At 47.4% G+C, this 12,625-nt stretch overlaps 1 pseudogene; it reads right to left on the bottom strand.

The window, feature by feature from the left end:
- Positions 1 to 11,979: 11,979 nt before the first annotated feature.
- On the bottom strand, positions 11,980 to 12,215 carry LOC139245665 (U2 spliceosomal RNA; annotated as a pseudogene).
- Positions 12,216 to 12,625: the final 410 nt, after the last annotated feature.

Genomic DNA, 12,625 nt, shown 5'->3' with positions numbered 1-12,625 from the left:
TGTCACTGTGAGTGTGTGACTGTGTGTGTGTGAGTGTGTGTGTTTGTGAGAGTGTGTGTGTGACTGTGTATGTGTCTGTGAGTGTGTGTGTGAGTATGTGTGACTGTGTGTGAGTGTGTCTGTGTAACTGTGTGTGTGTGTGTGACTGAGTGTGTGGGACCGTGTGTGTGAGTGACTGTGAGTGTGACTGTGTGTGTGTGTGAATTTGTGACTGTGTGAGTGTGGCTGTGAGTGTGTATGCCTGTGATTGTGTGTGAGTGTGTGTGTGTGTGTGTGTGTGAGATTTTGTGTATGTGGGTGTGTGAGCACGTGACTGTGAGAGTATGACTGTGAGAGTGTGACTGTGAGAGTGTGAGTGTGACTGTTAGTGTGACTATGTGTGACAATGTGTGTGTGTGAAGGTGTGACTGTGTGTGTGTCAGTGTGTGTGAATGCATGTGTGTGTCTGTGAGTGTGTGTGTGTGAATGTGTGAGTGTGTCTGTTTGTGTGTGTGTGTGTGTGTGTGACTGTGAGTGTGTGGGACCGTGTGTGTGAGTGACTGTGTGTGTGTGTGCGCGCATGTGATTGTGTGACTGAGTGTGTGTGACGGTGTGTATGCCTGTGTGTGACTGTGAGTTTGTTAGTGTGTGTGCCTCTGATTGTGTGTGTGACTGTGTGTGAAGGTGTGAGTATGTGCGAGTGTGACTGTGAGTGTTTGAGCGTGTGTGACTGTGAGTGTGACTGTGTGTGTGTTTTTATCTGTGAGTGTCACTGTGAGTGTGTGACTGTGTGTGTGTGAGTGTGTGTGTTTGTGAGAGTGTGTGTGTGACTGTGTATGTGTCTGTGAGTGTGTGTGTGAGTATGTGAGAGTGTGTGTGTGACTGTGTATGTGTCTGTGAGTGTGTGTGTGAGTATGTGTGACTGTGTGTGAGTGTGTCTGTGTAACTGTGCGTGTGTGTGTGACTGAGTGTGTGGGACCGTGTGTGTGAGTGACTGTGAGTGTGACTGTGTGTGTGTGAATTTGTGACTGTGTGAGTGTGGCTGTGAGTGTGTATGCCTGTGATTGTGTGTGAGTGTGTGTGTGTGTGAGTGTGTGAGATTTTGTGTATGTGGGTGTGTGAGCACGTGACTGTGAGAGTATGACTGTGAGAGTGTGACTGTGAGAGTGTGAGTGTGACTGTTAGTGTGACTATGTGTGACAATGTGTGTGTGTGAAGGTGTGACTGTGTGTGTGTCAGTGTGTGTGAATATGAGTGTGTGAATGCATGTGTGTGACTGTGTGTGTGTGAGTGTGAGAGCGTGAGACTGAGAGTGTGACTTTGGAAGTGTGATTGTGTGTGTGACTGTGTCTGTGAGCGAGTGACTGTTCGTTTGTATGTAAGTGCTTGTGACTGTGAGTGTGTGTTTGTGTGTGTGTGTGTGTGAGAGAGAGAGAGTTAGTGTGAGTATGTGTGTGTGACTGTGTGTGTGAGTGTATGAGTGTGATGTGCGAGTGTGTCTGTGTGAGTGTGACTGTGTGTGTTTGACTGTGTGTGTGAGTGACTGAGTGTGACTTTGTGTGTGTGTATGTGTGACACTGTATGTGGGTGTGACTGTGAGTGTGAGTGTGTGTGAGTGTAAGTGTGATTGTGTGTGTGTTTCTGTGTGTGTGAGTGGGTGTGTATGTGTGTGATTGTGAGTGTGACTGTGGATGTGTGTGATGGTGTGTGTACCTGTGTGTGACTGCAAGTTTGTAAGTGTGTGTGCCTGTGTGTGTGAGTGTGTTTGACTGTGTGTGTGTGAGTGTGTGAGATTGTGTGTCTGTGGGTGTGTATGCATGTGACTGTGAGAGTGTGACTGTTAGTGTGACTGTATGTGTGACTGTGTGTGTGTGAGAGTGTGACTGTTTGTGTGTGAGTGTGTGTGACTGAGTGTGTGTGAGTGTGTGAATGTGAGTGTTACTGTGTGTGTGTTTGCATCTGTGAGCGTCACTGTGTGTGTGTTGATTGTGTGTGTGTGTTTGACTGTGAGTGTGTGTTTGTGAGTGTGACTGTGAGTGTGTGAGCGTGTGTAACTGTGTGTGTGAGTGTGTGTGTGTCTGCGAGTGTGTGTGTGAGTCTGTGTGTGACTGTGTGTTTTACTGTGTGTGTGTTTATGTGTGTGAGAGAGTGCGTGTGATTGTGAGAGTGTGACTGTGTGCGTGGCTGTGTGTGTGTGTGTGTGTGATGTGAATGTGACTGTGTGTGTTTGTGTGTGAGTGTGGGTGACTGTGTGTGAGTATGTGTGTGAGTGTGTGTGAATGTATGTGACTGTGTGTGTGTATGTGTGTGTGTGTCTGTCAGAGTGGGTGTGACAGTGAGAGTGTGACTGAGTGTGATTCTCTGTGTGCGCGCGGGTGTGTGTGTTTTTGTCAGTGTGTTACTGTGAGTGTGTGACCGTTTGTGTGACTGTACGTGTGTTTGTGTGACTGTGTGTGAGTGTGTGTGTTTGTGAGAGTGTGTGTGTGTGACTGTGTGTGTATGTGACCATGAGTGTGTGTGTGTGACTGTGATTGTGTGTGGATGTGTGTGTGACAGTGTGAGTTTGACTGTGTGTGTTTATGTGTGTGAGTGTGTGTGACTGTAAGTGTTTGAGTGTGTGTGACTGTGAGTGTGTGTGACAGTGTGTGAATGTGTGAGCGTCTGACTGTGCGAGTGTGACTGTGATTGTGACTGTGTCTGTGTGAGTGAGTGACTGTTTATACGGGAGTGTGTGTGACTGTGAGTGTGTGTTTGTGTGCGTGTGAGAGTGTGTTAGTGTGAGTATGTGTGTGTGTGACTATGTGTGAGTGTGTGTGTGTGTGTGACTGTGTGTGTGCGTCTGTGAGTTTTACTGCGTGTGTGTGACTGTGTGTGTGTGAGTGACATTGAGAGTATGTGTGTGAGTGTGACTGTGTGTGTTTGTGTTTGTGACTCTGTGTGTGTGTGACTGTGTGCGTGTGAGTGTGACTGTCAGTGTGTGATTGTGTGTGACTTTGAGTGTGTAAGTTTGCATGTATGTGTCTGACTGTGCATGTGTGAGCATGTGACTACGAGAGTGTGATTGTGAGTATGACTGTGTATGTGTGAGTGTGTGACTGACTTTGTGTGTGAGTGTTTGTGACTGTGAGTGTGTGTGTGTGTGTTTGTGTGACTGTGTGTGTGTGTTACAGTGGGTGAGTGTGAGTGTGACTGTGTGTGACTGTGCATGTGTGTCTGTGAGTTTGTGTGTGAGTGCGGGTGAGTGAATGTATGCGTGTGAACTGTGTTTGTGTGTGAACTGTGTTTGTGTGTATGTGTGTGAGTGTGCGTGTGTGTGACTCTGCGTGTGTGTGTGTGACTTTGTGTCTCTGTGTGTGTGTGTGTGTGTGTGGGTGTGTGTGAGTATGTTTGTGAGACTGTGTATGTGTGACTGTGTGTGTGTGTGACTGAGAGTATGTGTGTGTATCTGTGTGTGAGTGAGTGTGACTTTGTGTATGTGACTGTGAGTTGGTGAGACTTTGTGTGTGGCTGTGTGTGTGATTGTTTGTGTATGTGAATCTGAGTGTGTGTGACTGTGTGTGTGTCTGTGAGTGTGACTGTGAGTGTGACTGTGTGTGTGTGTTTGTGACTGAGTGTGTGTGTGTGCGTGTGTGACTGTGTGTGTGCATCAGTGAGTTTCACTGCATGTGTGTGACTGTATGTGTGTGAGTGACTTTGAGAGTGTGTGTTTGAGTGTGACTGTGCATGTGTGTGACTGTGTGTGGGTGCGTGAGCGTGTGACTGTGAGTGTGAGTGTGTGTGTGTGAGACTGTGCGTGTGTGTCTGTGAGTTTGTGTGTGAGTGCGTGTGAGTGAATGTATGTGTGTGTGACTGTGTGTGTGTGTTTGTGACTGTGTGTGTGAGTATGTGAATTAGAGAGTGTTTGTGTATGAGTGTGTGTGGGTGTGTGTGACTGTGTGTGTGCAGCTATGAGTGTCACTGTGTGCATTGTAGCAGTGTGTCTGTATGAGTGACTGTGAGAGTGTGTGTGACTGTGCATTTGTGTGTGTGTGTGTGACTGAGAGTGTGTATGTGAGTGTGACTGAGTGTGTGAGTGCGTGTGACTGTGAGTGTGATTGTGTGTGTGTGACTGTGTTTGTGTGTATGTGTGTGAGTGTGACTGTGTGTGTGTCTGTGAGTGTGACTGTGAGTGTGACTGTGTGTTTGTGACTGAGTGTGTGTGTGTGTGCGTGTGTGACTGTGTGTGTGCATCAGTGAGTTTCACTGCGTGTGTGTGACTGTATGTGTGTGAGTGACTTTGAGAGTGTGTGTTTGAGTGTGACTGTGCATGTGTGTGACTGTGTGTGGGTGCGTGAGCGTGTGACTGTGAGTGTGAGTGTGTGTGTGTGAGACTGTGCGTGTGTGTCTGTGAGTTTGTGTGTGAGTGCGTGTGAGTGAATGTATGTGTGTGTGACTGTGTGTGTGTGTTTGTGACTGTGTGTGTGTGTGAGTATGTGAATTAGAGAGTGTTTGTGTATGAGTGTGTGTGGGTGTGTGTGACTGTGTGTGTGCAGCTATGAGTGTCACTGTGTGCATTGTAGCAGTGTGTCTGTATGAGTGACTGTGAGAGTGTGTGTGACTGTGCATTTGTGTGTGTGTGTGTGACTGAGAGTGTGTATGTGAGTGTGACTGAGTGTGTGAGTGCGTGTGACTGTGAGTGTGATTGTGTGTGTGTGACTGTGTTTGTGTGTATGTGTGTGAGTGTGACTGTGTGTGTGTGTGTGTTTGTGACTGTTGTGATTGTGTGAGTATGATTGTGAGTGTGACTGTGAGTGAGACTGTGTGTGTGTGCAAATGTGTGTGTGTGTGCGTGAGTGTGACTGTGGCAATGTGTTTGTGAATGTGTGTGACTGTAAGTGTGACTGTGTGTGAGTTTGTGTGTGTGAGTGTGTGTGTCTGTGTATGTAATTGTGTGTGACTGTGAGTGTGTGTGTGTGCATGTGTCTATGTGTGAGTGTGTGTGAATGTGTGTGTGACTGTGTGTGTGCGTCTGAGTTTCACTGCATGTGTGTGTGTGACTGTGTGTGTGTGAGTGCCATTGAGAGTATGTGTGTGAGTGTGACTGTGTTTGTGACTCTTTGTGTGACTGTGTGTGTGTGAGTGTGACTGTCAGTGTGTGATTGTGTGTGACTTTGAGTGTGAGTGTGTGTGTGTAAGTGTGTGTGTATGTGTCTGATTGTGTGTGCATGTGTGAGCATGTGACTACGAGAGTGTGACTGTGACTGTGATTGTGAGTATGACTGTGTATGTGTGAGTGTGTGACTGTGTGTGTGTGTGACTGTGTATGTGTGTGTGACTTTGTGTGTGTGTGTGTGTGTGAGTGTTTGTGACTGTGAGTGTGTGTGTGTGTGTTTGTGTGACTGTGTGTGTGTGACTGTGAGTGTATGTCACTGTGTGTGTGTTCGTGTGACTGTGTGTGTGATTGTGAGTGTTTGTCAGTGACTGTGATTGTGTGTGTGTGACTGTGTGGGTGTGTGAGCATGTGGCTGTGAGAGTGTCAATGTGAGAATGTGATTGTGAATGTGACTGTGTGAGTGTGTGATCGTGTGTGAGTGTGTGTGACTGAGTGGGTGTGTGAGTGTGTGTGAGTGTGTCTGTGTGTGTGATTGTGTGTGTGTGAGTGTGATTGTGAGTGTGACTGAGTGAGACTGTGTGTGTGCGCGTGAATGTGACTGTGGCAATGTGTTTGTGAATGTTAGTGACTGTAAGTGTGACTGTGTGTGTGAGTTTGTATTTGTGAGTGTGTGTGTGTGTAATTGTGTGTGACTGTGAGTGTGCGTGTGTGTGTGTGTGTGTGTGTGAATGTAAGTGTGTATGTGTGTGTGTAAGATTATGTGAGTGTATGTGACTCTGTGTGTGTGTGAGTGCCTGAGTGACTGTGAGTGTGTGTGTGAGACTGTGTATGTGTGAGACTGTGTGTGTGTGTGGCTGTGTGTGAGTCTGTCTGACCCTGTGTGGGTGTGTGAGCGTGTGACTGCCAGAGTGTGACTGAGAGAGTGTGACTGTGAGTGTGATTGTGAATGTGACTGTGTGTGAGTGTGTATGAGTGAGTGTGTGTATGTGTGTGACTGTGTGCATGTGTGTGAGACTGTGTGTGTGTGACTGTGAGTGTATGTCACTGTGTGTGTGTGTGTGACTGAGATGTGTGTGTGTGTGAGCGTGTGACTGCGAGAGTGTGACTGTGAGAGTGTGACTGAGTGAGATTGTGAATGTGACTGTGCGTGTGTGATTGTGTGTGTGTGTGTCACCGTGAGTGGGTGAGTGCGTGTGTGTGAGAGAGTGAGTGAGTGTGTGTGTGAGTGTGCCTGTGTGTGTGATTGTGTGTGTGAGTATGATTGTGAGTGTGACTGAGTGAGACTGTGTACACAAATGTGTGTGCGTGTGTGTGTACGTGAGTGTGACTGTGGCAATGTGTCTGTGAGTGTGGGTGACTGTAAGTGTGACTGTGTGAGTTTGTGTGTGTGAGTGTGTGTGTCTGTGCATGTAATTGTGTGTGACTGTGAGTGTGTGTGTGTGTGTGTATGTGTCTCTGTGTGAGTGTGTGTGAATGTGTCTGTGACTCTGTGTTCTTCCGTGAGATTCACTCTGTGTGTGTGTGACTGTGTGTGTGAGTGACATTGAGAGTGTGTGTGTGAGTATGACTGTGTGTGAGTGTGTGTGAGCTTGTGTGTGTGTTAGAGTGGGTGAGTGTGAGTGTGTGTGTGTGACTGTGCATGTGTGTTGTGAGTTTGTGTGTGAGTGCGTGTGAGTGAATGTATGTGTGTGTGACTGTGTATGTGTGTGAGTGTGACTGTGTGTGTGTGACTGTGTGTGTATGTGTGTGTGTTTGTGACTAAGTGTTTGTATTGTGAGTATGTGAATTAGAAAGTGTGTGTGTATGAGTGTTTGTGACTGTGTGTGTGAGTGTGAGTGTGACTGTGTGTGTGTGTTTGTGACTGTGTGTGTGTGTAAATGTGTGTGTGCATCAGTGAGTTTCACTGCGGTGTGTGACTGTGTGTGTGTGAGTGACATTGAGAGTGTGTGTGTGAGTGTGACTGTGCATGTGTGTGGGTGTTACCCAAAGTGTGACTGTGAGTGTGACTGTGTGTGTGAGTGACATTGAGAGTGTGTGTATGAGTGTGACTGAGCATGTGTGTGACTGTGTGTGGGTGTTACCCAAAGTATGACTGTGAGTGTGACTGTGTGTGTGAGTGTGTGACTGTGTGTGTGTGAGTGTGTGTGTCTGCGAGTGTGTGAGCTTGTGTGTGTGAGAGTGGGTGAGTATGAGTGTGTGTGTGTGAGTGTGTGTGTCTGCGAGTGTGTGAGTGTGTGTGTGTGTGTGTGTGTGACTGTGTGTGTCTGCGAATGTGTGAGCTTGTGTGTGTGAGAGTGGGTGAGTGTGAGTGTGTTTGTGACAGTGTGTGTGTGTCTGTGAGTTTGTGTGTGAGTGCGTATGAGTGAATGTGTGTGTGACTGTGTGTCTGTGTATGTTTGTGAGTGTGACTGTGTGTGTGTGTGTTTGTGACTGTGTGTGTGTGTATGTGAATTAGAGAGTGTGTGTGTATGAGTGTGTGTGACTGTGATTGTGTGAGTATGTGTGACTGTGTGTGTGCATCTGTGAGTGTCACTGTGTGCGTTGTGGCAGTGTGTCTGTATGAGTGACTGTGAGAGAGTGTGTGTGTGTGACTGTACGTGTGTGTGTGTGACTGTGAGAGTGTGTGTGTGTGAGTGTGTGTGACTGTGAGTGTGATTGTATGTGTGCGTGTGTGTGTGTGTTTGAGTGTGTGTGGGTGTGTGTGAGTATGTTTGTGAGACTGTGTATGTGTCTGTGTGTGAGTATGTGTTATTGAGGGTATGTTTGTGTGTGAGTGAGTGTGACTCTGTGTATGTGACTGTGAGTGAGTGAGACTTTGTTTGTGTGTGACTGTGAGTGATTGTGTATGTGTATGTGAATGTGAGTATGTGTGTCTGTGTGTGTATGTGTGTGTGAGTGTGAGTGTGTGACTGCGAGAGTGTGACTGTGAATGTGGCTGTGTGTGAGAGTGTGCATGAGTGTGTGATTGTGAGTGTGACAGTGAGTGTGAGAGACTGTGTGTGTGACTGTGTGTGTGGTGTGAGAATGTGACTGTGAGTGTGACTGTGTGTGTGTGAGTGTATGACTGTGAGTGTATGAGCGTGTGTGTGTTTGTGAGTGTGGGTGAGTGTGTGCGTGTGTTACTCTGCATGTCTGTGAGTGTGTGTGAGATTGTGTGTGAGTGCATTTGAGTGAGTGTTTGTGTGTGTGTGACTGTGTGTGTATGTATGTGTCTGTGTGTGCATATGACTGCGAGTGTGAGTGTGAGTGTGACTCTGTGTGTGTGTGTGACTGTGTGAGTGTGACTGTTAGTGTGTGAGTGTGAGTGTGTGTGTGTATGTGTATTTGTGTGAGAGTGTTTGTGTGTGTGTGTGTGTGACTGTGTGTGTGAGTGTGACAGTGTGTGTGCGTTTATGTGTATGAGTATATGTGACTGTGTGTGTGTGTGACTGTGAGTGTGTGTGACTGTGTGCGTGTGTGACTGTGTGTGTGTGTCTGACTGTGTGTGCATGTGTGAGCGTGTGACTATGAGAGTGTGACTTTGATAGTGTGAATGGGAGTATGATTGTGAGTATGACTGGGTATGTGTGAGTGTGTGACTGTGTGTGTGTGTGTGTGTGTGAGTGTGTGACTGTGTGTGTTTGTGTGTGTGTGTGAGTGTTTGAGCCTGTGAGTGGGTGAGCGTGTGTGTGTGTGAGAATGTGTGTGACTGTGAGTGTGTGTCAGTGAGTATGACTGTGTGTATGTGACTGTGTGGGTGTGTGAACGTGTGACTGTGAGCATTTGACTGTGAGAATGTGACTGTGAGTGTGACTGAATGTGTGTGTGACTGTGTGCGTGTGTGAGTGTGTGTGACTGTGTGTTTGTGTGACTGTGCGTGAATTTGTGTGATTGTGTGTGTGTGCATGACTGAGTGACTGTGTGGGTGAGTGTGACAGTGTAAGTATTTATGTGTGTGTGTGTGTGGGTGTGTAACTGTGTGTGACTGTGAGTGCATGAATGTGTGACTGTGAGTGTGTGCGACTGTGTGTGTGTGACTGCGTGTGATTGTGTCTGATGGTGTGTGTGTGGGTGTGTGAGCATGTGACTGCGAGAGTGTGACTGAGAGAGTGTGAGTGTGATTGTGAGTGTGACTGCATGTGTGTGTGTTTGTGTGACTGTGTGTGTGGGTGAGTGTGTGTATGATTGTGTGTGACTGTGAGTGTATGAGTGTGTGTGTGTGTGTAAGTATGTGTGACTGTGTGAGTGGGTGCCTGTGAGTGTTTGACGATGATAGTGTGACTGTGAGTATGACTGTGTGTGTGACTGTGAGTGTGTGACTGTGAGTGTGTGTGAATGTGAGTGTGAGAATGTGTGTGTGAGTTTGTGTGTGAGTGCGTGTGAGTGAATGTATGTTTGTGTGTGAGACTGTGTGTATGTATGTGTGAGTGTGACTCAGTGTGACTGTTGTGCGACTGTGTGTGCATGTGTTTGTGACTGTGTGTGTGTGAGTGAGTGTGAATGTGTGTGTCTGAATGTATGTGTGAGTGTGTGTGAGTGAGTATGAGTGTGTTTGTGTGAGTGTGACTATGATTGTGACTGTGAGTCTGACTGTGTGTTTGTGTGTGTGTGTGACTGTGTGTATGTGACTGTGGCAGTGTGAGTGTGTGTTTGACTGTGCGTGTGTGTGTGGGAGTGTGAGTGTATGACTGTGAGTGTGACTATGATTGTGAGTGTCACTGTGTGTGTGTGTGTAACTCTGTGTGTGACTGTGGCAATGTGCATGTGAGTTTGTCTGACTGTAAATATGACCGTGTGTGTGAGTTTGTGTGTGTGAGTGTGTGTGTCTGTGAATGTGATTGTGTGTGTGACTGTGAGTATGTGGGTGTGTGTGTCTCTGTGTGAGTGTGTGTGTGTGTGACTGTGGGTGTGCGTGTGAGTGTGAATGTGAGTGTGAGTGTATGTGTGAGTGTGTGAGCGGGTGTGTGTGTGACTGTGACTGTGTGTGACTATGAGTGTGTGAGTGTGTGACTGTGCGTGTGTGTGACTGTGAGTGTGTGACTGTGTGTGGGAGTGTGAGCGTGTGACTGTGAGAGTAGGACTATGATAGTGTGAGTGTGTGACTTGTGTGTATGTTTGTGTGTGAGTGTGATTGTGACTGTGTGTGTGTGTGTTTGTGACTCTGTGTGTGAGTGTGATTGTCAGTGTGTGAGTGTGTGTGTAAGTGTGTATGTGCATCTGTGTGAGAGTGTTTGTGTGTGTCTGTGTGTGAGTGTATGTGACTGTGTGCATGTGACTGTGAGTGTGTGACTGTGAGTGAGTGTGTGGATGTGATTGTGAGTGTATGTGATTGTGTATGTGAGTGTGACAGTGTGTGTGCGTTTATGTGTATGAGTATATGTGAGTGTGTGTGTGTGACTGTGAGTGTGTGTGACTATGGGAGTGTGTGTGTGTGTGTGACTGTGAGTGAGTGAGTGTGTCTGTGTGTGTGATTGTGTGTGTGTGTGAGTGTGACTGTGAGTGAGACTGTGTGTGTGTGCAAATGTGTGTGTGCGTGAGTGTGACTGTGGCAATGTGTTTGTGATTGTGTGTGACTAAGTGTGACTGTGTGTGTGTTTGTGTGTGTGAGTGGGTGTGTCTGTGTATGTAATTGTGTGTGACTGTGAGTGTGTGTGCGCATGTGTCTGTGTGTGTGAATGTGTGTGTGAGTTTGTGTGTGTGACTGTGAGTGTGTGTGTGAGTGTGTGTGAATGTAACTGTGTGCATGTGTGTGTGAGATTATGTGAGTGTGTGTGACTGTGTGTGCCTAAGTGACTGTGTGTGTGTATGTGTGTGTGTGTGACTGTGTGTGAGCCTGTCTGACCGTGCGTGTGTGTGGGTGTGTGAGCATGTGACTGCCAGAGTGTGACTGAGAATGTGTAAGGGGTTTTCACAGGGTTGTTGTGCCTTGGGTGCCTCTCTCTGGGCTTCTGCCCTCACAGCTTATGCCTGGCCTGTGAGGTACCCTGAGTGCTGCAAGAGCACCCCTGGAGAGACTGTGTCCACAGCTTATGAAGGGGGTTTTGAGACTCGTGCGTCCCCACAGCTTGTGCCTAGCCTGTGAGGCACTTGTGAGTGTCAAACACTCCTAACCCCTTCTTCCCTAGCCTGTGACACACAGTTGAGTGTTTTCGAGGCGCTCCTAGCTTCCCTTACACGGTTCTGACATAAGACTCACGATCAGGAGATGCAATACAATAGAACTGAGACAAGGTGATTCCAAGAGGAACTTTAGGCTTCCAATTTATTTGGCAAGGTGTAACTCAACAAACAGCAATACACCAACAAAACAATCCCCCTAAATCCCACTAAAACGGACCCAACGAAAATCTTTACACCAGTTTAGCAGTACAATGCCCAACCTCCCACCTTTCCTGGCCTAACTGAGTTGGGAGTTCTGGGGACCAGAGGTTATACTCACTACTGTGCCTTCCGCAGTCTGGTGGTTTGTTTCTTCTATCTTCGGTGTCTTCGGACACTGGTTTTCCTTCAGTGTCGAGAGGCCTGTGGTTGTGGGTTTTTTTTTTATTCGTAGCCAATCTTTCCAATTCTTTGTCAAATCACAAACGCCAGAGGTCACCTTGCACACATCAAGGATCACTCTGCGCCAATGCTCTTAGCCAAAAGGCCGAGAGCCACTGCACCGTTCCTGGAAGTACTGCAATACCAGGTTCGTGCCATGGAGGTGGATGGGTCAATCCACCCCACCCACCTCCTATTTCCAAAAAGCATAGGAGAACCACCTTCCTGATCCAGGGAGAGCCACTTTGGGGCCTGTGGTTGTGGTTTTTTTTTTTTTTTTTTAATTCGTAGCCAATCGTTCCAATTCTTTGTCAAATCACAAACGCCAGAGGTCACCTTGCACATGCCAAGGATCACTCTGCGCCAATGCTCTTAGCCAAAAGGCCTAGAGCCACTGCACCGTTCCTGGAAGTACTGCAATACCAGGTTCGTGCCATGGAGGTGGATGGGTCAGGTCCCCCACACACCTCCGTGGAGGTGGATGGGTCAACCCTCCCCACCCACCTCCTGTTTCCAAAAATGCAAGCATATACCTTCCTGATCCAGGGAGAAACCACCCGGAGGTCATGGTGGCTGGTCAGAAACGGTACTACACTTGATCTTAGCCAAAAGGCCGAGAAGCGATGATGGGTCAAGTCAAGCCACCCCACCCACCTTCTATTCCTGTGGTTGTGGTTGTTGAATCACGAGGGCAGGGAAAATCATCACTCCTCTTTTCCACTACGTCAGAAACCCCTTTTTTATAGCCAGATTATCCAGTCCGCCTCTCCTGCTGAAGTCGATTCTTCTCATTGGTGGACTTTTGATTTAGAAAAATGCAGCAGTTTGAGGTTTTTAGGTTTTTTCCCCACTGATCTTAACCTACTCAAGGTTTGAGTGGGTGTTGATTGCATTGGCCTCCTGTAGCCATTGTGCTAGTCTGGCCTGAGCCAGATATTTCTATGCCTGATGAAAAAGGTGTTGGAATATGTATGTGGCATTGTTTAAATGCTAATATTTTCAAGGGGCAAGTTTCGAGGGTATACAGTTCCCAGA

This window comes from Pristiophorus japonicus, unplaced genomic scaffold, assembly GCF_044704955.1.
Source record: "Pristiophorus japonicus isolate sPriJap1 unplaced genomic scaffold, sPriJap1.hap1 HAP1_SCAFFOLD_229, whole genome shotgun sequence".
In the NCBI taxonomy this organism is placed as follows: Eukaryota; Metazoa; Chordata; class Chondrichthyes; family Pristiophoridae; genus Pristiophorus; species Pristiophorus japonicus.
This window is presented reverse-complemented; position numbering and strand designations above follow the sequence as displayed.